Here is a 24,963-nt window from a genome sequence, read left to right as displayed (position 1 = left end):
CCCCCACCTCGCCTCATCCCGCCCACTCCTCCCCGCCCCCTCCGCCCACTCCGCCCCCCACCCCCTGCCCCCTGCATCTCCGCCCGCCCTGCCCCCTGCTCCCTGCCTCTTCGCCCCCCCGCCCCGCCTCCTCCGCCCCTCCCTGTCCCCTCAACCCCGCCCTGCTCCACCTAGTCCCCTCCGCCCCGCCCCGCCCCCGAGGCATGCGCTGTGCGCCCGGCCGGCGGGGCTGGCTGTTTGAGGACTGCGCGCAGAGCTCCGTGGCCGGTGTCTGAAGTCGTCAGTTTACTGCTTGTAACGAATATAGCGATTGCTGGGAACCTGGAAGTAGAGACTCCTTTCTGCCATCCCTCCGTCCCTCGGGCTGCTGCGAATCCCCCCGCCGACCTCCAGGACCCCGGGCTGACTGAACACCCGCACCGGTCCCGCCGCCCCAGGGCCCGCTACGCACCCGGCATAATGGGAGAAAAATCACGACGGAAAGGCCCAGCCCCTCGCCATGCAGACAGGAAGCTTGACCGCACGTATGATCACCCTTACGCCCCTTGGAGTTTCACCCCCTCTTTGCGGGCTCCAACAGCCTGGGTCAAGGCCTGCTTGTCCTGTGTGGGCCTCTCGGCCGCAAGAACACAGTCCCGAGCCCCGGCGAGCTCGCGGGCCTCCCACCCGCCGTGTACAGGCTGCAGTTTACGCCCCAGCACTGCGCCTGAGGGAATATCTGGATCACTTTTCCATTCTGATGACGTCCTGTAGTTCATGGCTGCAGGCTCCTCAAGCCCCAGGTCTGTGCAGAGACTAGCAAAGCAGCAGAATATCCATGCCACAGCTTTCTGGAGCACCCATTTTACTACCAGATTTGGAAGGAACGAAGTTAAGTAATTTCCAACGTAAGTAATTAAAATTTTACGATGAAAAGACTAGAAACTCTTCTGCTGGTGATAACTGTCAGACATATCTGTGCCTGAAATGTCGGACTTTTTCTGACAAAAAAACTGAAAACTTGTTTCCCATTATTTTAAATAGGAAAAATTATAGAGCACAGCAAGTCAATAGAAAAAAACCTACCAATTTCTTAACTCACAGTGTGGCAGTGTGTTTAAGTTGCACTTAAGTTAGGATGTAAAATGCTTAAATGTTGCCACTTGGTCACCCACATTTGATATGGTTGTTAACATGCAGTTGCCTTGGATGCAGTAGCTGTGGCTTGAGACCAGCAACATCACACGTGATCCTCCCCTTTGTCAACACAGCAAAGCTTTTTGAAGTGACTGTCATGATCCTGATGGTCTACCAGTTGTTTCTGGAAGCAACATGTGGCTTTTTCCCGCAAACTATTTAGTTTAAAATGTTGTAATTTTTGAAAACTTAAACATTATGTCTACAACCATCAGCCAAAAAATTTGAGACAGGTTCTTGCTCTTTTGCCCAAACTGCACCACAAAAGGGGTTCCGGCGATCCACCTGCTTCAGCCTCCCCAGTAGCTGAGACCACAGGTGTGTGCCACCATGCCTGTTAATTTCTAAATTTTTTGTAGAAACTACATCTCCCCACATTGCCCAGGCTTGTCTTGAACTTCTAGACTCAAGCAATTTTCCTGCCTTGGCCTCCCAAAGTGCTAGAATTACAGGTGTGAGTCACCAACCGCACCCAGCCTAAAAAATGTTTTGTGAGATAAATAGCTGCTATACAGTTTAGATATTAAAAACTAAGATGTGTTCTTCCAGGAAAGTAACAATTTCGGTTATATTCTGTGTCACATCCTGTATGATGAAATAGATGGCAAAAAAAAAAAATCCCATTTAATTTAAAGACGGAAGCTGTAACTTCAAGTAAATTTGGAGCTGAGGAGTCCTTTCGGACTATGACCCCAGAATTCTGGGGTTCTCTGTACTGACTTTTTGCTAGTGTCCACACACAAGCATTCCTTGATGCTGTGCGGTAAACAAATAGACCTTCTTTAACCCCAGGTTTCTCTCCATTTACCATTCTGTTTCTCTGCTCCATGCAACTACCTCACCTCATGTCCTCTCTTGCACCCACTCTTTTCTAGCTTTCCTCCGGGGTACTTTGCTGAAACGACTTTTACCTCAGTCATTTAGCTGCATTTGACACAGATGATACAATTGAGGAGTTCCACCCTTTCTTCTGGATTTTAGGGACCTTCCCTCCTGGATTCCCTCTTACCTTTATCTTCATCCTCCTGCTCCTCCTCTACCAGATCTCTAGTGATCCTCTCAGAATGATCCCACACAGTCTCATAGCTTTAAATACCATCCATCTGTTGATAACCACTGGGCTTAGGGCCTCTTCCCTGAGGGGAGCACCAAGAGTCATCCCTGACTCTTTTCCCTTCTCCCCCAACCCCCATGCAACCACACAGCAAGTCCTGTGGCTCTTGAGTGCAACCAGCATCCTGATTCACCATCTCCATTTCCACAACCAGTTTCAGTCACCTTCCTCTCCTACTGGTCTACTGCCAAGAATCCTCCCTCCCTGCATCCTGTCTTGCCCTGCTACAGTCCAGCCTCCACTCAAGCATCCAGAGTGATCTCTTGAAAATGTTAAAACATGATATAGGCATACCCCACCCCTGTGTAAACCCTGCCACTGTCTACTGTTGCAGTAGAATAAAAGCTCAGAAAACCTGGTGCCTGCCTTTTCAGCCTCATCTCCTACCCTTGCTTGTTCTTGCTATGTGGGTCAGATTTTCTGGTCTCCAGAGCTGGAAACAATCTTAACTGACAGACGTTAGATCATAGACTCTATCTACAGCATAAGGCATGGAAGGAAAAGTCTGAGAGAATAAAGGGCTAGAAAAGTTTGTTTAAAAAAAAATAAAAAGCACAGGAAACTGGAAACATAACTAACCTGTATGTATATACTTAAAAGAACATGGTAACAAAATGAACTCTTTAGAAACTGAGCCAACAGACTTGCAAACAAATAGAAATACCTTTGGTCCTACTCTGAAAACAAGAAGAATCCTTAGTGAGTATACAAGAACAAAAATTGTACACATTTCTGGGTCATAATGCAGTAAAACTAGAAATAATCAAAAGAGAATTTAAAGATGTTCAGCTTCCTGAAAATGTTAAATTATCCTTTTAAACAAATTAATGCCTACGTCAGGGTGCAAATCCAAGACACAAATACCTTGCCTATAAAAATATATTTTTGCAAACAACAGTGTATCGGGATGTAAGGAGAGAGCTCACTGACTCAGAAGCTCCCAGAGTGACCAGATGTGTTCATGGGAACCGGAGCACTGCCCTGGAGTCATTTGACATCACCTTATTACAAATAGGAACAGCCATGCTGGGAGATGCTCAGATGCCAGTAATAAGTCAGAGGATTCCCTCCTGAACAGGACCTCCCATTCCTCTTTGGCACAGGGTTCCAGGCAGTGACCACAAATCCATCGGTGAGGGCTTACAAGATCAACCTGCCCTCAGGCAGTGGAGTGGAAACTGGCACTAGCAGCTACAGTGTAAAAAATGAATGGCCTCTAAGAATATGTCATCTGCCCCATGCAAAGACTCTGGATCCCAGAAGTCCTCCTGGTGAGGACTCGGAGCCAGACAACTTCATTTCCTGTCACCTGGGCTGCTCTCCCTCTGACAGCTATGGAAATTGGTGAAGCACAGGAATGTATTGGAAATGGCAATGATGTGCCATGCCAATGTGTGGAAGTATACAAGTTAAGTAATATTTTAAAAACAGAACACACAACAGTTTGCACAGTCCGACCAAAGCTCTGTCATGTATGTTTCTAAACAAGTTTGGAAGAGAATTTTGAAATGGCTGAAATTTTTTTATAAAGCTCATGGTTTTAGTTGGTTTAAATGTAAAAGCATACACTTAGAAACAAGTTAGTATGTAAAAATTTTTAATCTTAGCTATCTGGAAGCTTCAAATACATAGAATGAAGCATTTCCCAAAGGTCTCTGTAACTTGAATTTTACCGTAGTTTGAAAACTCTTGCCCAGCATAATGGCTAACACTGGTAATCCCAGCACTTTAGGAGGTTAAGGTGGGCAGATCACTTGAGCTAGGAGTTAGTGACCAGCCTGGGCAACATAGTGAAAACCCATCTCTACAAAAAATTTAAAAATTATTTGGGAGTGGTGGCACTGCCGATAGACACAGCTACTCAGGAGGCTGAGGTGGGAGGATCCTTGAGCCTGGGAGGTCTAGGCTGCAGTGAGCCGTGATTGCACCAGTGTACTTCAGCCTGGGCAACAGTGCCAGACCCCGCCCCCTCCCCTAAAAGAAAGAAAAGTATTAGTTCATAGTGCAGTTGATGAAATAATGTACATCCACAAAGAAAGGAGCAATCATAATATGTATATAATTACTCAGTATTAAAATATTGTGTATAGTATTATATATATTGAATACCTATAATGAATGGGGCACTGCTTTAAGCACTTTATACTCATTATGCCACAAGAATTCTCTCTCCAGCAGGTCTTAGTATATTCAATTTAAAGGCTAGTAAGCAATATATAGAATTGAATGAGAAACTACTTAAAACATAGAAGGCTCTCGAAAATACAATGTGGAATGAGTAATGCAAGTTACAGAGATACACAGCACATTTATAGAAAGTGTAAAAACTTACGAAGTTAAACAGTATATTATTTAGAGAAACAATATATTATTTAGAGATATTATTATGTAATAAAAGTATAATGAAAGTCAGGGAAATAATACTTTTTGTAAAGCTTCAGATGAATGATTGTCCCAGATGGGGTTACATTTCAGAAGGGCCAACCATGCAGACGGCTTCAAATGTTGTGGTGTAGGTGATGGGTACAATGTATTTATTTTACTTTTATGTGAGTCTGTGTATGTGTGTGTGTCTGTGTAATTTTGTATGTGTAAAATAGTTCGTAATATTTTTTTTTTTTTGAGTTGGGATGTTTCTCTGTCTCCCAGGCTGGATTGCAGTAGCACGATCACGGCTCACTGCAGCCTTCACCTCTCAGGCTCAAGTGATCCTCCCACATCAGCCTCCTGAGTACCTAGGACTACAAGTGCACACCACCATGCTTGGCTAAATTTTTTAAATCTTTTGTAGAGATGGGGTCTCACTCTATTGTCCAGGCTGGTCTTGAACTCCTGGCCTCAAACAGTCCTCCGGCCTCAGCCCCCCCAAGTGCTGGTATTACAGGGTAAGTTGCTGTGCCCAGCCTAATTTTTTTTTATTTTTAAACAGCTTTATTGAGGAAAAATTCACATACCTTATGATCTGCTAGGGTTTAGTGTAATCACAGATATGTGCAACCAAAACCATGGTTAAGTTTACAACATTTTTATTAGTCCTGTACCTTTTAGCTATCACCCTGTTCCCCCCACCCCCTACCCCAGCTGTAAGCAACCACAGATCTAGTTTCCATCTCAATAGATTTGTCTTCTCTGGGCATTTCATATAAATTGATCCATATAAGTGTTTTTTCATGTCTGGCTTCTTCACATTTGTCTCGTTACAGAAGGTGCCTGAATTTTTCCACAACTGGGAATACTAAGCTGTGGGGTGAATTTTTGGTTCCCAAGTGAATGTGAATGAGGAAGAGTGGAAGGAGAGTTCTTTTACTGAAGGAATGGGACAAGAACCAATGAAAGAAAGAGATCCAGCAGGAGGGGAGGGAGGAAGCGGGGTGGAGAGCTGCTTGAAGCAGATGAACAGAGCTCCGGGCCATGACAGCAGAAGAGAAGGTGCAGTGCAGCGGGGTGCAGGTCCTGAGGGGGAGGGAGGGGGAATGTGGAAAACAGCAGGTCATAAACTCTGAATTCCAGCTGGTGGAGCTGTGGGTCCCAGGGGCCTGGTTATTCCCTCACAGGCAGGAGCTGGAAAGTGGGGCTCTGCTTAGGTCCAGGAAGGAAGTGGGTGCACAGGTGGTGTGGACATGTGCATGGAAGCCCACAATGTGAGGTCAGAACTTCAGGGAGAACCTGCATTTGGGCTCCAAGCTGGTTGGAAGTATTCTTTCATTCAGCAGCCTTCTCATTAAGTGCCTGCTGTGTGACAGACACTGTAGAGCACAGAGATGCAATCTTACCTGTCCCAGCCTTCCAGGCACCGGGGGTGCCACGCGCTTTCAAACAACCAGCTCTCATGTTTCATAGAGCAAGAGCTCACTCACTACCACTGGGAGAGCACCAGGCCATTCCTTCCAGGGACTTGCCTGGAAGGCTGGGACATGGTTATTTTCCATCTCCCCACGGTTCATGGAACTGTATTCTGCATAGAATGGGCAAAGTACAACTATCATTGATTAGTAATTGAAGAAACAAAGATTTTACCTTCATGTTTTTTTACAAAATGCAATATCTGAGATGTGGCATTCTATATCTTTGGCTTCTTTAATGTTAGCTATACAGACAAAATAGAAAATGAAAAAATTTCCAATATTAAATATTCACATTGATGTCTGTATTAGTCTATTGTGTGTTGCTATAAAAGAATACCTGAGGCTGGGTAATTTATGAAGAAAAGAGATTTATTTGGCTTATGATTCTGCAGGCTGTACCAGCCTGACATCACCATTTGTTTCTGGTGAGGACCCTAGGAAGCCTCCAGTCATGGTGGAAGGGGAAGTGGGGCAAGGAAGAAAGGAGGTGGGGTGCCACGTGCTTTCCAACAACCAGCTCTCATGTTTCATAGAGCAAGAACTCACTACCACTGGGACAGCACCAAGCCATTCCTGAAGGATCTGCCCTCAAAGACCCAAACACCTCTCAGTAGGCCCCGCTTTCAACATTGGGAATCAAATTTCTTTCTTCTTTCTTTTTTTTGAGATGGTGTTTCGCTCTGTCGTCCAGGCTGGAGTGCAGTGGCATGATCTCAGCTCACTGCAAGCTCTGCCTCCCGGGTTCATGCCATTCTTCTGCCTCAGCCTCCTGAGTAGCTGGGACTACAGGTGCCCACCACCACGTCCGGCTAATTTTTTGTATTTTTAGTAGAGACGGGGTTTCACCGTGTTAACCAGGATGGTCTCGATCTCCTGACCTTGTGATCCGCCTGACCCGGCCTCCCAAAGTGCTGGGATTACAGGCTTGCACCACCGCACCCATCCTAGGCCGCACTTTCAACACTGGGAATCAAATTTCTTTCTTCTGTTTTGTTTTGTTAAAGAGATAATCTCACTCTGTCACCCAGGGTGGAGTGAAGTAGTGCAGTTATAGATCACTGTAGAAGCCATGGCTGAGCTGAGCCATAGCTTACTGTGGCATCCAACTCCTGGAGCTCCAGAGGTCCTCCCACCTCAGCCTCCTGAGTAGCTGGGATAACAGGCTTAATCCACCATGCCCAACTAAGTTTTTAATTTTTTGTAGAGACAGGGTCTCACTAGGAGGTCAAATTTCAACATGAGATCTGGAGGGGACAAATATTCAAACTGTATCAATGTCAACAGGTTTTTTTTTCCTCATAAAGAGTATCTATGTGTTAGGAACTTACATGTTTAAAAAGTGGTGGGGGGGAAGAAATATATAATAAGGGACACACACTTTATAATTTCCTCACATTTTAAATTACTCCAATAACTAATACATAGATGGATTTATGGGTCTGGAATTTTTTCAGTGAGACATTTGTTTATAATTAAAATGTGGATTTTATCTCCTTATTCCTTTTTAATTCAGTCCCAGGCCTGAGCCACCATCAAAACCTTCCTACATTGAAGCTGGGGTTTTTCCCTGAAAATGTTGCTTGTTAGGAAAAAAGGAGGCAGTTGCCTTGAGCCAGCTGACCTTGGCCGCCATGCCGCTCTCACAGAGGAGTGTTATTCAGTGGGAAGTTTTGCTCACTGCATGGCACCACAGCCCCTCAGCCATGAACTCAGCAAACACTGTCCCATTTTACCCCCAGTAACAAGCACGGGGGCACCATCACAGGCTAGTACTCAGTGTGAACTAAGTCTTGGGAACTTACTGGAATTGTTGGAAGGTATGTCCCTTTTTAGTAATGCACATGGCTGTAAATATTAGGTACACTTTGATTTCAGACTGAATTCATCATGTGTTTTGGCTCAGCTGTGGCCTGCATATGGTGTTGCTGATATAGAAGTGAAAATGATGGTGAGCCACAGAAAGAAAAATCCTGTGTTTTCTGAAAGCTTCAAATACCTTTGGCCTTGTTCCTTAATCACCTGGGAGGAAGAGAACCTACAAAAACTGGAAACGCAGTGGACAGCAACCAGCCCTTGAGAGGCTTGCTGGGCTGTGAGGGTCTGGAGGAGGAAGAAGCTCTGCATTGTTTCGGCAGCCCCCATACAAAACAGTGTTGAATTCCGCGTAATATTGAAATGAATGTATTTTATTGTAATGTTAAATCTTAAATTTTTTTTATTAAGTCCTTTGTTCACACATGGAAACAACAAAATGACAAATTATTTAAAATTTTCAGATTTTATAACCTTCCTGTCCTCTAGCAAAAAAAAAAAAAAGAAAGAAATTTGATTCCCAATGTTGAAAGTGGGGCCTAGTGAGAGGTGTTTGGGTCTTGGGGACAGATCCTTCAGGATTGGCTTGGTGCTGTCCCAGTGGTAATGAGTGAGTTCTTGCTCTATGGAACATGAGAGCTGGTTGTTGTGAAAGCTCGTGGCACCCCACCTCCTTTCTTCCTTGCTCCACTTCCCCTTCCACCATGACTGGAGGCAGCCTTAGCTTCAGAAGGGAGGCAGTCCTTTAAGACATCCGTGTCCAATATAAACAGAATATGAGCTATGCCTGCCTATAGTTTTAAATTTTCTACTAGCCAGGTTAAGGAAACTAAAGAGAAACAGGTGGAATTTATTTATAATAATATAATTTATTGGACCCAATGTATCCAAAATATCATTTTAATGTGTGATCAGTATAAAATTATTAATGAAACATTTTACATTTCTTTGTCCTAAATCTTTAAAACTCACTCCATATTTTACACTTCTAGCATATCTCAGTTCAAAGCAGCCAGATTCCAGATGTTCTGAGGGCTCTGACTCCCTGAACTCAGGAAGGTGAAGGGCCTGAACCCCACTTCTCTGCCAGGAGCGAGGGAGCTCCCCCTCCCTACCCACATCTCTTCTCAGTCCCAAAGGAAGAGAGAATGCCCTGAGAGAGCAGGGGCTGCCAGCAGGAGGTGGCCACAGGTAGGCCACTGCTGCCCATCTGCTGCTTGGTGGGGCCATTCTCCCCTCCAGAGATCAGAGGACAGCAGGGTCCCAGGAGGTGGGACCTGTCCACATTCTTGACCTCCAGAGTTGAGATTTGGAGGGAATAGATTCCAGACAAACGCCTTACTTTGCTATTTGGCCTTTGCCCTAGTGGTCAGGCTGTCATCTATTTCCTCCTGTGTTGTGTGATACTGTGTGAGTTTTAAGCACATACATGTCTACATGCATTTCTTTATAATTCAATGGACCCAACTAATAATAAGGGGAAAAGGAATTCAGTACCTAGACGGTCCCTATAGAGTACCAGCTAACTTGTAATCAGCATGTCGTTAATCCTGGCATCCTGTCAGCTCTGGGTGTGTTAGTTAGCTGTTACTGTGTAATGAGCCATCCCAAAACTTATTTAGCTCATGATTGAGCAAGTCAGCAATTTATGGCAGGCTCCTGCCATAAATTAATTGCTATACCTATAAAACCTGCTGTACCTTTATAGGGTATAGCAATTTTCATGTGTGTGTATGGGAGAAGGGGGTCAGCTGCTGGTGACCAGGCAGCTCTGCTGTTGAGAGTGAGTTGGCTGTGGACTGGGCAACTTTGGTTCTCTTCCCCAAAGTGTTTCATCCTCCAGCAGGCTAACTTGGGCTTGTTGTCACGGAGATGGCAGGGTTCTGAAAGAAGAGGAAGAAGCATTCAAGACCTTTTGAGACTGGGCCCAAAACTGCCAGCTGAATCCAAGTCTTGGGAAACAGATTCTAACTCTGGATGGGAGCAGCTGTAAAAGCACATTGCAAAGGGTGTAGACACAGAGAAGGATGAAGAAACACGTATAAAGCACTCCACATGTTTGGAAATTCTTTTCATCCCATTTTGGTATTTGTAGGCTATTACTGGTCTTCAACACAGACTAAATCAAAATGCTGTGCCCAAAACAACCTCTTACTCTGAAAGCAACTGATGTATAGATCTGCTGAAAAGACATTTCCTCCTGCTGCAATTTAGTCAAGCAGCTGAGCATGTCTTGAAGCTGTCCTTTGATTTTAACAGGGCAGAGCTGTTTTCTAAGACTGCCCACCACCCCTCCCCACAAAGGTGAGATGCTGCAATGAGGCAAATCCCCACAGCACACAAGGAAATCAGGCACAGCTAAGGTTCTCACCCCTGGTGCACCTTACAATCACCTGGGTGGCAGGGGGCTTTTAAAGTTCCCAAAACCCAAGTTGCAACAGACCAGTGAAATCAGAATCCCTGGGGTAGGATCCAGACATCCTTGCTGTTTAAAGCTCTCCAACTGGTTACAATGTGTGGCCAGAATTGAGAACCACAGCGTGAAACCAACGTCTTTTGATGAACTAGTAGCAAATGGTTTCTCAAATGAATGTGAATTCTTTGCTGCCAAGCTGTAGCCTTTCAGTCTTACTTGCGTTATTTACGTTATTTATGTACTATCTTTTGCAGGACTTGAGCTCTGCTCCTCGTTTTGTTTCTGAATCCACTCACTTTCACAAGTACTGAGTGCATATGATATGCAGAGCACTGTGCTAGTTATTGTGGCCTTGGTTTGGGGAGGACTTTGCTGGGAAATAAAATCACATTGTCAGAAATAAGAGTCTTACTACTTACCAAATTGAGGCAAAAATGAGAAGACCTAGGGGGTCTCACCCAAGGGTTAGGACACTAATAGATACATCAGAATATTACAGTTCATCTGGTGATGCTGTGAGTGGAAGTGTCCCACTTTGAAACAAAAAACACTGCTGTAACTCTGAGATACTAAGTTATATGTGCAAATATGTGGTATTTAAATATTTTGTTGATATATAACATGCATATAGAAATATGTGCATAAAGCATTTACTTAAGCTCAATGTATATTATGACAAAATTAATACATGTGGGTAACCAAGAAATTGAAGCAGCCTCACTCATGTGGCCCACAAGTGCTTTCTCCCTCCCTCCTCTTCAAATGTACCAGTGTCTTAACAGCTGACATTATAGATCAGTTTTGTCTTTCCGTGCAAGTCTTTTCATTACAGAAAAATTTAAATATATAAAAAATGAACAAAATTGTATAATAGAGCCGTGACCCAGCTTCAACAGGTAATAATCATGTGCCATTTTTGTTTCTTCTGTACCTCAGCCCTTTCCCTACTACCCCTCACTTTATTTATTTTTTTAGTTCTTTTTTGGTGAGGTAAGATACACATGCATTGAAAGGCACAAATCTTAATTGTACAGCTTTGAAAAATAAATAAACCCATATAACCTTCACCTCTTTTCAGAATGGAATATTTCCATCATCCCCAGAAAACACCCTCATGCTCATTCCTAGGCAATTTTTAACTCCCCCAGAGGAAAGTACGGTTGTGGCAGTTTTTTAACCGTAAGTTCATTTTGCTTGAAATCATACAATATACATTTTTATGTCCAGCTGTCTCAGCATAATATTTGTGAGACACCTCCATAGTGTGTGTTTTAGTAGTTTGTTGCTTTGTATTGCTGAATAGTATTCTGTTGTATGAATGCACTGTGGTTTGTTCATACATTTCTCTGTTGATGAATATTTGGGTTATTTCCTATTTTGGGCTATCATAATAGTAAAGATCTATGAACATTCTTATACAAGTACTTTTTTGTATTGTTTTATTCCTTTATTAACATTGAAGTGACATATTTTTTCAGTTTTTAGCAGCTGCTGCAAGGATTACAATGTGCATCATTAACATTCTCACAGTCTAGAGTTAATATTGTACTATTACAGTGAGTGTAAAATAGAAAAACTTGCTACAGAATGGCACCATTTATCTCTCATCCTTTGTGCTGTTGTTGCCATAAATTTTACATCTGCACATGTCATAAACCCCACAACACAGTGTTATATTTGCTTTAGTCATAGATCTTTAGGTGAAATTAAGAGGAAAAAAAAGAAAAATATATAATAAATATTTGGAGGGAGATGTTTTGAGGCCACAGAGACATACTGTTTTTTCATCCACAATTTTTGCATTCGTTGATGACTCTTTCCTGCAGTAATGATTACTGTGGTGTTCCAGTGGTAGTTTTCTATTTGTGCTCCTTCAACATTTATTACTTGGAATTCTTGTGCAAGGAAGATTTGTCTTTCCTTCCTGATTTATTTAATCTTTTCTGTATCAGTATGGACTTGTGGATATTAATTATATGTTCTTGGTTACAACTTAATGCTGTCATAATTGTTTGCCACTCACATTGTTCCATCTTGAGTCATAGAGAGCTCTTCCAGGTTGGCTTTTTTTTTGACATGTCCCCACCCTTTTATGTTTTTTAAAAGCACTTTCTTATTTTCTGGCACTGCAAGTTGCTCTAGTCTCATCTTGTGTTTTTCATGGCATGCCTAGAATTAGTCATTTCTTCAAGAAGCCTTGGTTTCTTTTATAGGAGAATGGTATTTAGAAACCAGGATCTGGGTACTGGGTGTGCTCATTAATACTGGGATATCACTGCTTTGAGGCCCTCTCAGCATAGTTTGGAAACACGTGAATGTTTCCAAACATGTATGCATGAATACAAACTCAGCATCTACCTATCTACATCTGTCCATCTAAACAGATACATTAAAATAGACATGGGTTCATACTGACATTTCTAACTCCAGTCCAGCACCTTAGGGTTTATTCTAGCATTCTCCCTTTGTTTATTTATAACTCTTTCACCTACAGAGAGAAACTGGGCTCTAATTCTCTAAAATATATTTGCTAACATGGAAAATCATTTCAGAATTGCTAACCCATACCCTGAAACAAATTTGCCAACCAGAATACAGTATGTTTGTGTGCAGTTCTTGAGTCTTAGAGTATGCAGTCAAAACAGTATTTTCCAAGGTTACTTACATGAAGATTTTCTTCCACCACACTCTTCAATATGGGTTAGTCATAATTTTTAATTCAGTAAGATTCATTTGTCACCAACTGCATTCCATCTGACCTGCCCACCATCTTTGTTGACTTTTAAATTTACATAGACTAAAACTCATTCTTTGTAACATAGCGTTTCATGAGTTTTGACAACTGTATAGAGTTATACATTCATGTTCACAGTAACACAACTGTCTCATCACCTCTAAAATTCTCTATTGTTGACACCTCTTTGTAGTCAACCCCTTCCCCAACCGCATTCTTTGGCAACCACTAATCATTTTCTATCCCTACAATACTGCCTTTTCTAAAATATCATATAAATAGGATTATAGAACATATACAACACAGATGAATCAATTGGGTTGTTTGTTGTTGTTGAGTTGTCAAGAATCGCTTGGCAATATATGTGAGAGTTTATTTTGGGGCTCTCTAGTCTATTCTGTTGGTCTATATGTCTGTCTTTATGCCAGCACCACATTGTTTTGATTTCTGTAGCTTTGTACTAAGTTTTGAAATCAGGAAGTATGAGTCCTCCAACATTGTTCTTTTTCAGGATTGTTTGGACTATTCTGGATCCTGAAATTTTATATAAATTTTAGGATGAATTTTTCTGTTTTGCACAGGACATCATTGGGATTTTTACATTCTTGGTTTAGTTAGTTCCTAAGTATTTTATTCTTTTTGATGCTATTGTAAATAGAATCTTCTTAATTTCCTTTTCAGATTATTCATTATTAGTATTTAGAAACACAGCTGATTTTTGTGCACCGATTTTGTACCCTACCATTCAGCTGAATTTGTTTATTCTAACAGGTGTGTGTGTGTGTGTGTGTGTGTGTGTATGTAATCTTTAGGGTTTTGTACATCTAAGATCATATCTTCTGCAAACAAATATAATTTTACCTCTTTCTTTTCAGTTTGGAGGCCATTTGTTTCTTCTTCTTGACTAATTGTTCTGGCTAGAACTTCCAAGCCATTTTGAATAGAAGTGGTGAAAGCAGGTCTCCTTGCTCTGTTCCTATCTTAGTAGAAAACCTGTCAGTCTTTCACTATTAAGTATGATGTTAGTGTGTGTTTTTCATATATGGTCTTTATTATATTGAGGTAGCTCCCATCCCCTCTGCATTTGCTGAGTGTTTTTTCATGGAAGGGTGTTTAAATTTTGTCAGATGCTTTTTCTACATCAGTTGAGATAATCATGTGATTTACCACTCCATTCTCCTAATGCAGTGATGTTTGAATGTTCAACCATCCTTGCATTCCAGGAATAAATTCTACTTGGTCATAGTGTATAATTATTTTAATATGCTGCTGAATTTAGTTTGTTGGTATTTTGTTGAGGATTTCTGCATTGATATGCATCAGGGAAGTGATACGTGTCTCTAGTTTTCTTGTCTGCTTTTTTTTCTGACTTTGGTATCAGGGTAATGCTGACCTCATAGAAAGAGTTTAGAAATGTTCTCCGATTTTCAGTTTTTTAGAAGAGTTGGATTAGTGTTATTTAAATGTTTGATAAGATTCACCAGTGAAGCCATCTGATTCAGGGCCTTTCTTTGTCAGAAAGTTTTTGATGACTGATTCAGTCTTCTTAGTAGTTATGGGGTGTATTCTAATTTTCTGTTTTTTCATGATTCAGTCCTGGTAGGTTTTGTATACCTAAGAACTTGTCTATTTTATCTTGACTGTCCTATTTGTTGGCAAACAGTTGTTTATAATACACCTCTTATAATTCTTTATTTCTGTAGAATTCTTAATAATGTCCCACTTTTATTTTTGGCTTTGAGTCTCTTTTTCTTAGTCAATCTAGCTAAAGTTTTGTCAGTTTTGTTCACCTTTTAAAAAACCAACTTTTGGTTTTGTTTATTTACTGATAAGGAGGGATTTATTTCTGTCATATACTGTTGGTTGTTTATATGCCTTATAGCTTTTTTGTTCTTCATTTCCTGCATACTGTCTTCTTTTGTATCTAATTGATTTTTAGTAACGAAATGTTTTCATTTCCTAATTTCCTTTTGTATATGTTGTAGTGTGTGTGTGTGTGTGTGTGTGTGTGTGTGTGTGTGTGTACCACCATGGGATTACATTTAACTTGCAAGTTTATTCATTTTATTCAACTGTATATACATACTGTAATTTATTTATCCATTCTACCCTTGATGGTCCTTTGGATTTTTTTTAATTCTCGGACTTCTTTTCAGAGCAGTTTTAGATTTACATGAAAAATGAGTGGAAAGTACAGGGAGTTCTCATATATCTAGTCTCCTGCCCACATGCCCTGTTGTTACCCTTACAGTCTTGCCTTGTGGTACATTTGTTACAGTTGATGAACAATGTAGAAACATTATTATTAACTAAAATTCATTAGAGGTCACTCTTTGTGTTGTACCTTCTATAATTTTGAGAAATGTGTAATGATATGACATGTATCCATCATTAATGCCGCATACAGAATAGTTTCACTGTCTTAAAATATCGCTTGTGCCTCAGCTACTTGTCCTTTCTTTCACCCTCCCCCTCCCACAGCCCTGGCAACTACTGCTCTCTTTACTGTTTCCATAGTTTTGCCTTTTACAGAATATCGTATGGTTGGAATTCTATGGTACATAGCATTCAAGTGGGCTCCTTTCACTTACCAATATGAATTTAAGTTTCCTGCGTGTCTTTTCATGGCTTGTTAACTCAGTTTTAAATAAAGGAATAATAGTTCATTGTGTGAATCCACAACAGTTTATCCATTCACCTATTGAAAGGCATCTTGATTGCCTCCAAGTTTTAGCAGTTATGAATAAAGCTGTCATAAACATTTACATGGAAGTTTTTGTGTGGATATAAGTTGTCAGCTTACATATGATAAATGTATACTTAGCTTTATAAGGAACTGCCAGGCCAGACACTGACTCATGCCTGTAATCCCAGCACTTTGGGAGGTTGAGGTGGAAGGATTGCTTGAGCCCAGGAGTTCATGACCAGCCTGGGCAATATAATGAGACCTCATCTCTACAAAATAAATTTAAAAATGAACCACGTGTGGTGGTGCCTGTTGGTGTTAATATCATTGTTATGCAACCTGCTCTAGGAAATGATGATCCTGTGTTCTCTAAGATGAACCTAATGAGAACCACTCAAGTCAGTAGTCACAACCTATCATTAGCAGAAGCTCAGAAAATAAGATGTCAAATGCTTGGCCATTAAGTTTTCTTATCTTTGTTTATTTCTACAGAATCATCTCCCCTCCCCCACAAACATGAAAGAAAAGACAAGAGAAGCACCCCAGAAGAGGAGGGGAGAAGTTCCCCAGAAAAAATCATCCAGTCTCTGAAATTTGCCCAGGTGGCACAGACCAGCCAGCCTCTCCTCTGGTTGCCCAGCCGGCTACAGGTTGTCATTTTACCTTCTGCCCAGCATGCTTTTGAGTGTGCAGAAGGGCTGCATGCCCTCTTCTTTGAAAACCTGTTGAGCAAATGCCTCCGCATTTTATGCACCTTCAACCTCCACAGCCAAAGGCCCCTAAGACCAAACATGCTGTGCACACACAGCAGCTCTTTGTGTCCCGCTCCTGGCCGATCTCCTGCATCATCTCGTTGAGCTTCATTGAACTCCGCAGTCTGCATGCTCTGTGGAACTCAGGGTCTTCATTTTGCATGGGACTCAGGGTCTTCATTTTCCATGGAACTCAAAGTCTTCTTGCTCTGTGGAACTCAGGGCCTTTGTGCTCCATGGAACTTGGGGTCTGTGTGATTCATGGACCTCAGAGTCCTTGTGCTCTGTGGTACTCAGGGTCTGCGTGCTCTGTGGAACTTGGGGTCTGCATGCTCCGTGGAAAGCACTAGGATGCACTTGACCCCCAACACCCACACATACATCCTTCATTTTATTCCTGGCCCTCACCTGTCCACCCTGTGAGGCTTCTTCACCCCCACTCTCCTTTGAGCTCATGCCGGGTCTTTCGGACTGGCCTGAAGCATGGGTGTTGGTAGGAGGGAGTGGCTGAGGTCATGCCTTCAGGCAAATTCTGCTAGTGTCGCAACTGATGGAGCTGCCTGGGGAGGATGTTTCCTTGGAGGGTGCGCCCTGGCAGCCACTGGCTTCTTATGGTGCCTGCACTGCTGCTGCTGCCATGGGGGCGCCACAGGGCCACACTGGGGGCTGTTCTGGAATTGGTGGTTTTCATTTCCAGGTTAGGTAGGGACTGGCAGGCACCTTGGCTGTCCTTGTGGCTTCTGTCCTGACCCTGGTCCTCCCCAGGCTGCTGATTTTCTGGGCTGCTGCTCTTCCAGGAGGAATTAAAGGTGGGAATGGCTGAAACCTCAGCTTTGGATTCACAGAGACCCTAGGCTGTGTCATGCATAAAGGGAAAGGATTGCAGATGGTGGTGGGATCAGCCAAAGGCAGGGGCTTCACTGTGATGCTGGAGCCCTCCATGCTGGGATGTTTGCATACAGCCCAGGTTCAGTTCGGTGGCCCATCAGCGAGTCCTGGATCTGGTCTCACTCGCAAGCCATGTAAAACGTGAGCTCAGTTTGCCAGGACTCTTGGGGTTAGGGAGAGCTCAGCGTCAGGGCAGCTCTGGTTCCTTCTCATGCTGAAACTCTGCTGGTGTTCCTCCATGGGGCCCTTGTGGGTTTTTCTGAGGTGCCCCTCTTGCTGGAGTTGAGGATGAGAAATGATTTCAGTGGGTTTGCACCCTCCACACATATGTAAGAGGTGTTGTGTTTCATTCCTGTCAGTATCCATTGCTGCAGCTTCCTGAAGTTGTGTCCGTTAAAAGGCAGGGACCCGGTGTCCAGGCTACAGAGGGTGACTCCAGGTTCCACAACACCACTGTGGACCAGTGTGCCTTTGGCCTTAGGAGAGTTCCCAGATCGCACAAGGGGGCTGCCCCAGAGGGTGTTCAGCTTGTTGCCAACAGTTGCTGAAGTCAAAGTCTGCAACCTTGATGTTCAGGTCAAGCAGCCAGAAACAGGTGTTCTGGTTTTAGGTCCCTGTGGACAATGCCATTCTCTGCTTCCCAGGCTACTGATGTCCTGGGTTGCTCCTCTTATGGTAGAAGCTCAAGATTGAATGGCTGGAGCTCAGCTGCCTCCAGTTAGAGCCTGGGCTCTGTATTGCAGACATGACCCGGCAGAATTCCTCATGGGCCCCTTTTGTCGTGGGTGCAACTGCTGGGGCAGGGTTGTCGTGGGTAGTAAAGGTATTTACCAAGACAGCTGTGAGTAAAGAAAGGCAAATTTATTACAGAAACTATGAAAATACATTGCAAGAATGCAACATGCAGCACAGCAGAGAAGGGGCTGTCTGCAAAGATAAAGGGCTGGAGGGAAGTTTTCTAAGGTTGTGCTGGATGGGGCTCTGTGCAGGTGAGCTTGTGCTATATGCTAAAAATATGTTGGAATAATTTTAACTGCCAGGCCTCTCCTCTTCTGGTGCCCGAGGGAAATGCCCTGCTGCTTTTAGCTGTCTTGTAACCCACACGCCTTTTCATTTCTGAAGTTGCAAGATAACGGCTGTGGTTTTTCACACAAAAGGGTTGCAGACTGTGTTAGGTCCCTGTTCCGCCAACCTGGCTCTTTCCCAGTTTCAGTTAACTTAGTGGTTTACTGGAGCCCCACACCTTTCTCTTTCACATGGCCATGATCCAGGAGGTAATCCTTCATCTCCCCTCCACTAGAGTGCTCCATGGCCAGGGGTAATCCTCACCTCTCCTCCGCTAGAGTGCTCCATGGCCAGGGGTAATCCTCACCTCTCCTCCGCTAGAGTGCTCCATGGCCAGGGGTAATCCTCACCTCTCCTCCGCTAGAGTGCTCCATGGCCAGGCAGTGTTTCCTGGGTCCAGAGCACCTCAAACAATTTCAGTGTTGTGGTGATGCAGGGCCTTCACCATACAGACTTGGCAGCATAGTCTAGAGGCTGGAGGGGCTCTGTGACTCCCATTAATGACAGTCACTGCCACGGTTTCCCCAAGCAGGATGTGCTGGGAGAACAGCTCCATGTTGGCTTAGCAGAATGTTATTTTGGGTAGCTCAAAAAGAGAGGGAACAGGGCTTCTCTAGATTATTTTAGGGAACAAGCTATTATTTGAATGTTAATTTAAGACTATTAATTAAAAATGTAAGGCCCAAGAAACTTCAGTTAGGAAGAATGAATAAATTGAATAAATAGTGTTAAACTTTATGCTTCTTTCAACAAATATTTTCTGCTCCTCTCTATGAGTCAGGCACTGTGCTAGATACCATAACATAGAAACATAGCGTCTATCCAATATGGTGTGGGTACTGTATGTCAAATTTAAAAATAAAATAAAAGTGCTATATAAGAAACCTCTCAGTGCCCTGGAGGCAGGGTCCAGAGACATATCCTGTGGATGACTGGGGCTGAGGTTTAAGGGATGAGCCTCGGTGATGAGATGGACGGGAGAGGGCACCTAGGAAAAGTGTCTTCAGGCAATCGTTGTTCAGTGAGCTGCAGCCGTCGCGTCAGGAGAGTGATGAGCACAGCCTATCTGGTGATTTGCTGTGGTTGTGTTCTGTAAACTCGCCTCAGGTCCTGAAGTATTGCTTCTTGGAAAACACAGGGTAAGGTTCCTGCAAGCCTCTGCTTGCAATATTTTCAACTGCCAAGTCACCATTCATGTTCCATGGGTTCATTTTCCAACATCCCTGTAAAACAAGCCAGTCCCATCAGTGCTGAAAACTGCTCTCCACACGCCCTTTTCCAGTAGAGTACTTCCTGATCTACAGAGCTGCCACTCCTGAAAAGCTAACACTTTCCATGCCATGCTGCCTTTTGAAAGGTGCCAGCCAGGCAGCATTAGCTAAGGCCTCTTTTTGGCTCTCCTCACAACAGTGCTGCCCGCTGTGCTTTCATTGGTCATCATCTCATGAAGTCACAAATGTAGCTGCTTTTCCATGGTTTCCATGGTTTTGCCATGCGCTAGGGTGTCTTAGTTTTGCACTTTCCCAAGCAGCCTCATGTACAGGTTGGTGAAGCTCCCCTTCCTCTTTCTGGATGCACTGTAGTGTTTGTCATTAGCATTGAACTCAGTTCGCAGCACTAGAATCCACACCTGAACCAAGCTTGGCTAACAAGCGTTTTCTCTGTAAGGCACATCACAGCCTTCTTGCTCATAAGGACACTAGACAGCGCTTCAGCATTATGCTTGGAGGCCGTTTCAAACAATGAAATCAACAACAAGAAGTTCAAAACTGCAAAAGAAGTGGTACTATATAGACCATGAGAAGACTGGTTTGCAGGTTGAGAGTAGGAACAAGAAGGCAGCATGGGGCCCTGCATGGCCTCCGCTGGGAGGCTGATGGCTCAAATTGTTGCCCTGCTCTGCATATGTTTTCCTGTGACTGTGAAAGCAACAAGAGTATTGATTTGGGGGTTAAAAATACATTTTAACAAGCAGACAATTTCACAAATATGAAATAGTGGCTAGTGAGGACCACCCCCATGCTGGAGCTGCAGACAGAGGCTGTTGCAAGTGTGAGGCTTGCTCCTATCCCGGGAGCTTCTGGTTGCCACCAGCACCTTGTAAGCCAGGCAGTGGTGTCACCTGAACTGTAGCAAAAGCACCTTTTCTCAATGTGATGTATGGCTTGAAGAGAGGAAGATGGAAGACTAGCTGGAAGATGGCTGTGTTAGGGGTGAAGCAAGGATGGAGGTGGATTGATCAAGCTGGGCCGGAGGTCCGAGGAGCTGATCTGAGAGCCCTGTGTGCCTGTGAGTCCTGGCAGAGTGGCCGTGCATGGTGACAGGGAGGAGGCATCCAGGACAGCACCCACGTTCCCGCCTGAGGCACATGAGGGTGGATGACAGGGTTCAGGGCCCTAGCCTTCAAGTCAGACACACCTGAGTTCAAATCCAGACTCCACCGCTAACTGGCTGTGTAGCCTTAGACATGTTCCTTCACTTCCCTAAGCATCCATTTTCTCATGTCCAATACATAGATTACTATGCCATAGGAATATTAAATCACTCGGTGATTTTGAGGTTAAAATGAGTGCTGGTGCTTTTTATTGAAATAAAATGGGAAAAGAAGCAGCATTTGAGGTGTGAGGGAGGGGAATCTGGGCATGGGGAGTTGGATGTGCCTGTGGACACCCATGGACAAATGTCCAGCAGCCGTCTGATGTGCTTCCGGGATGCTGGGGCCAGGATGCGGGGCAGCAACATACAGACCTGGAAGTTACAAGCAGGCAGGCAGCTGCTGCAGCTGTGAAGAGCAGGCAGTGCAGGATCAGAGGCCCGAGGGTAAAGCCTGGGGAATGCCAGCATTTAGGAAGAGGCCGCTGGAGATCAGAAAAGAGCAGCAGGAAAAGCAGGAGGGTGTGGAGGGATGGGAGGTGCAGGAGGAGGGTTTCCAAGATGGAGGGGCAGGAGTCATTGTTCTGCAGGCATGGACTGGAAGTCATAGCACTTTTGAACTGTAGGGACCTAAGATATCTTTTAGTCTAATCCCCTTATCTATCCTGAAGAAGAAATCATGATTCCAAGGTGACGTGAGTTGCTTGCTTTAGGTCGCACTGATTTCACATTGGTATACCACGATTTCTAATGAGTAATAAAATATTTAATAAATATTCTATAATTTGGAATTGCTCCTATTCAGTCACACTGGATATTTTCCCAATTTGGTGAAACAGATTTTAACAACTGTTAACCATTCCATGTAGTAAGATGCTTATAGTCAAACTGTGCCTCTTAAACATACATTTATTGCATATTTAACAAATTTTGCTATAAAAATGTGAAAAACAACTCATAACTCATCAAACTTCATTTTAATTTTAGTAAACACAAATTACACTGAAACGGGAGAGTTCCCTGGCCCCCCTCACAGGACGCGTGACAAGGTAGTGTGGCTCTCTGCCTGTTCAAACCCCTTACAGGAGGGGGATCACGCACAGGGACCAGGAGCCCAAGTGGGTGTGTGCTACAGTGTGCTCTTTTAGCCTTGGCATCTGTGGATGGCTTGAGTGTTAACCAGCTCAGTGGGCCTTCAGCCTTTCTGCAAAAGCAGAGGGTCATTGTGACAGCTTCCTGTATCCCAAGCTCTTGTCCAGCATCCTGGAAGAATCAGGTCACACACAGACTTGAAGGATAAATGCAGGGGTTTCTTTGAGGGATAGAAGTGGCTCTCAGTGGGATGGATGGGGAGCTGGAAGGGGGGATGGAGTGGGAAGATGATCTTCCCCTGGAGTTTGGCCGTCCAGCAGCCAAACTCCTCTCTGACCACCCCCAGCTGAACTCCTCTCAGCATTCAGGTGTTCCTCATCTTCTCGCTTTCTCTGCCGCACCATTCTGCTGTTTGTTTGCTTTTCTCTCCATCTCTTCATCTCTTCATCTGCTCCTAGAGCCTGGGGTTTGGGGTTTATATGGGTACAGCATAGGGGGGTTTGGTGGGCCAAAGGGCAACTTTTTGGGTATGAAAGCAGAAATGCCTGTTCCCAGTTAGGGCCATGGGTCTCCAGGCTTGAGGGTGGGGCCTTTGCTGGGGAGCCCCCCTCTTCTATGCAGTATTTCCCTGTCTCCTTTCCATATCAATATCTCAATAAAATTTAGTTCTAGAAAATAGCACAGGTAAAATATTTGGCTATTTAAACTAAAAAGTAATTATGTCCTAAATTATTTTGTATACAAAGACCTGAGGATTTGAAATATTTTAATAATTGGAGCTTGTCTCTCCTTTGAGGGTACCACTCACCCCTAAGCCATCTTGGTTTCCCCGACAAGGCAGCAGGAGTGCCCATGAATGAACATGGGTGAAATCGTTGGATACAGATAGTGACTGCATTCTATTTCCTGGAAAATATTACCTAACTACATGTCTAGATATGGAATTGCATTTTCAAGCCAAGTTGGAATTACAAATTGTAGCCCATTTGAAAATGCATACAAATGTGTAACATATAAACCCAGAGGAAAAGAAGTTACAGTTATGAAAGAACAAAGGGGGAAAATATCTCTTTCATGTAAGATTGAGCATTTTGGTAGATACTGTCATAAAAATTCTTTTGACTGATTCTCTTTTGCATTGGTTTTTAGTGTCATTTGCACTCTGCCCAACTGAGATAAAATTGTATATGCTGTAAATAGCAGGAAACTATAAATGGTGATATTGTCCTGAAAGGAAGCCACTTCATTTTTAAAAGATTTCTTCTGCGGCAGGGATCTAGGAGTGTGCAGTGATGGAGTTTTGCATTTCTAGAGGAAACAACAGGCGGGGTGTGTGCAGCCGGAAAGGGAGACATCTAGGTTCCAAGGGCAAATCCCACCCCCTGAGAGGGGATTGGAGAGCCTGGGAAAGAGGCTGGGCTGCCTGTGATCCCCACCCCACACCCTGCCTCCTGCAAGCCCCTAGAAGGTCCACACTTTGAGTTGTCAGCCAGAGAGAGTAACTCAAAACCTCGGCTTTGGGCAGCCAGAAGCCCAGAAATGGGGGAGAGGGCAGGCCTAGACACCAGGGATGAAAATAAAATGAAAATTGAAAATTACCTACATGTAATGTTTCATATATTCTATATATTTTAATATAAATGCCAGAGGTTTTTGAACCAGAGCAACTCCATCTTGAATAGGGGCTGGGTAAATAAGGCTCCACCATCAAGCCTGGAGAATCTTGAATAAGGCTGAGACCTACTGGGCTGCATTCCCAGGAAAGCAGGTGTTCTAAGTCACAGGATGAGATAGGAGGTCAGCACAAGATACAGGTCACAAAGACCTTGCTGATAAAACAGGTTGCATTAAAGAAGCCAGCCACAACCAAGATGGTGATGAAAGTGGCATCTGGTTGTCCTCATTGCTCATTACACGCTAATTATGATGCATTAGCATGCTAAAAGACACTCTCACCAGCACCACGACAGTTTATGAATGCCATGGCAATGTCAGGAAGTTATCCTATACCGTCTAAAAGGGGGAGGAACGCTCAATTCCAGGAATTGCCCACACCTTTCCTGGAAAACTCATGGATAATCCACCCCGGGTTTAGTATATAATCAAAAAGTAACAATAAGTACAAGCAGTTGAGCACCCCATTCCACTGCTCTGCCTATGGAGTGGCCATTCTTTTATAATAATAATAATTATTATAAAAGAATAATTATCATATTATAAAAGAAATTATAAAAGAAATATTATAAAAGAAATTATAAAAGAAATATTATAAAATAATAATAATAATGATTATTATTATTATTGAGACAGAGTTTCACTCTTGTTGCCCAGGCTGGAGTGCAATGGTGTGATCTCAGCTCACTGCAACCTCCATCTCCTGGGTTCAAGCGATTCTCCTGCCTCAGACTCCTGAGTAGCTGGGAATACAGGTGCCCACCACTATGCCCAGCTAATTTTAATATTTTTGGTAGAGACGGGGTTTCTCCATGTTGATCAGGCTGGTCTCAAACTCCCGACTTCATGTGATCCGCCCGTCTCCTCGGCCTCCCAAAGTGCTGGGATTACAGGCATGAGCCACCGTGCTGGGCCACTGGAGTGGCCATTGTTTTATTCCTTTATTTTCTCTAATAATTTGCTTTCACTTTATGGATTTGCCTCGAATTCTTTCTTGCACGAGATCCAAGAATTCTCTGTTGGGGTCTGGAACAGTGCCCCTTCCCAGTAACATAAATATGTAATAAAACAAAGGTCCATAACTTGACCCAATTGGAAACACAAATTTTACTATAAGGATTTATATAACAAAGACATAAAAGGGGCCGTGATTGGCTTTTGTGCCAGTGCAGCATGGGCTCCAGATTAACAAATGCTAAAATGCACCAATTGACAAAGCTTCATGAACTTAGTCAATGCTGGGACTCAAGATACAGTTATACCTGGGAATCTCACTAAATTTAAACATGCAATGTCTGTAATCCTGGCAAAATAACTAGAGGAAAAATAGCCATGC

General features: G+C 43.5%; 1 pseudogene; it reads left to right on the top strand.

Annotated features, from left to right (window-relative positions):
* The first annotated feature begins 247 nt into the window (after window positions 1-247).
* Window positions 248-19,226, top strand: LOC129527663 (putative uncharacterized protein LINC02693; annotated as a pseudogene).
* Window positions 19,227-24,963: the final 5,737 nt, after the last annotated feature.

Source organism: Gorilla gorilla, chromosome 18 (genome assembly GCF_029281585.2).
Source record: "Gorilla gorilla gorilla isolate KB3781 chromosome 18, NHGRI_mGorGor1-v2.1_pri, whole genome shotgun sequence".
NCBI lineage: Eukaryota > Metazoa > Chordata > Mammalia > Primates > Hominidae > Gorilla > Gorilla gorilla.
The sequence above is the reverse complement of the archived record's forward strand: the minus strand, read 5'-3'. Positions and strand labels throughout refer to the sequence as shown.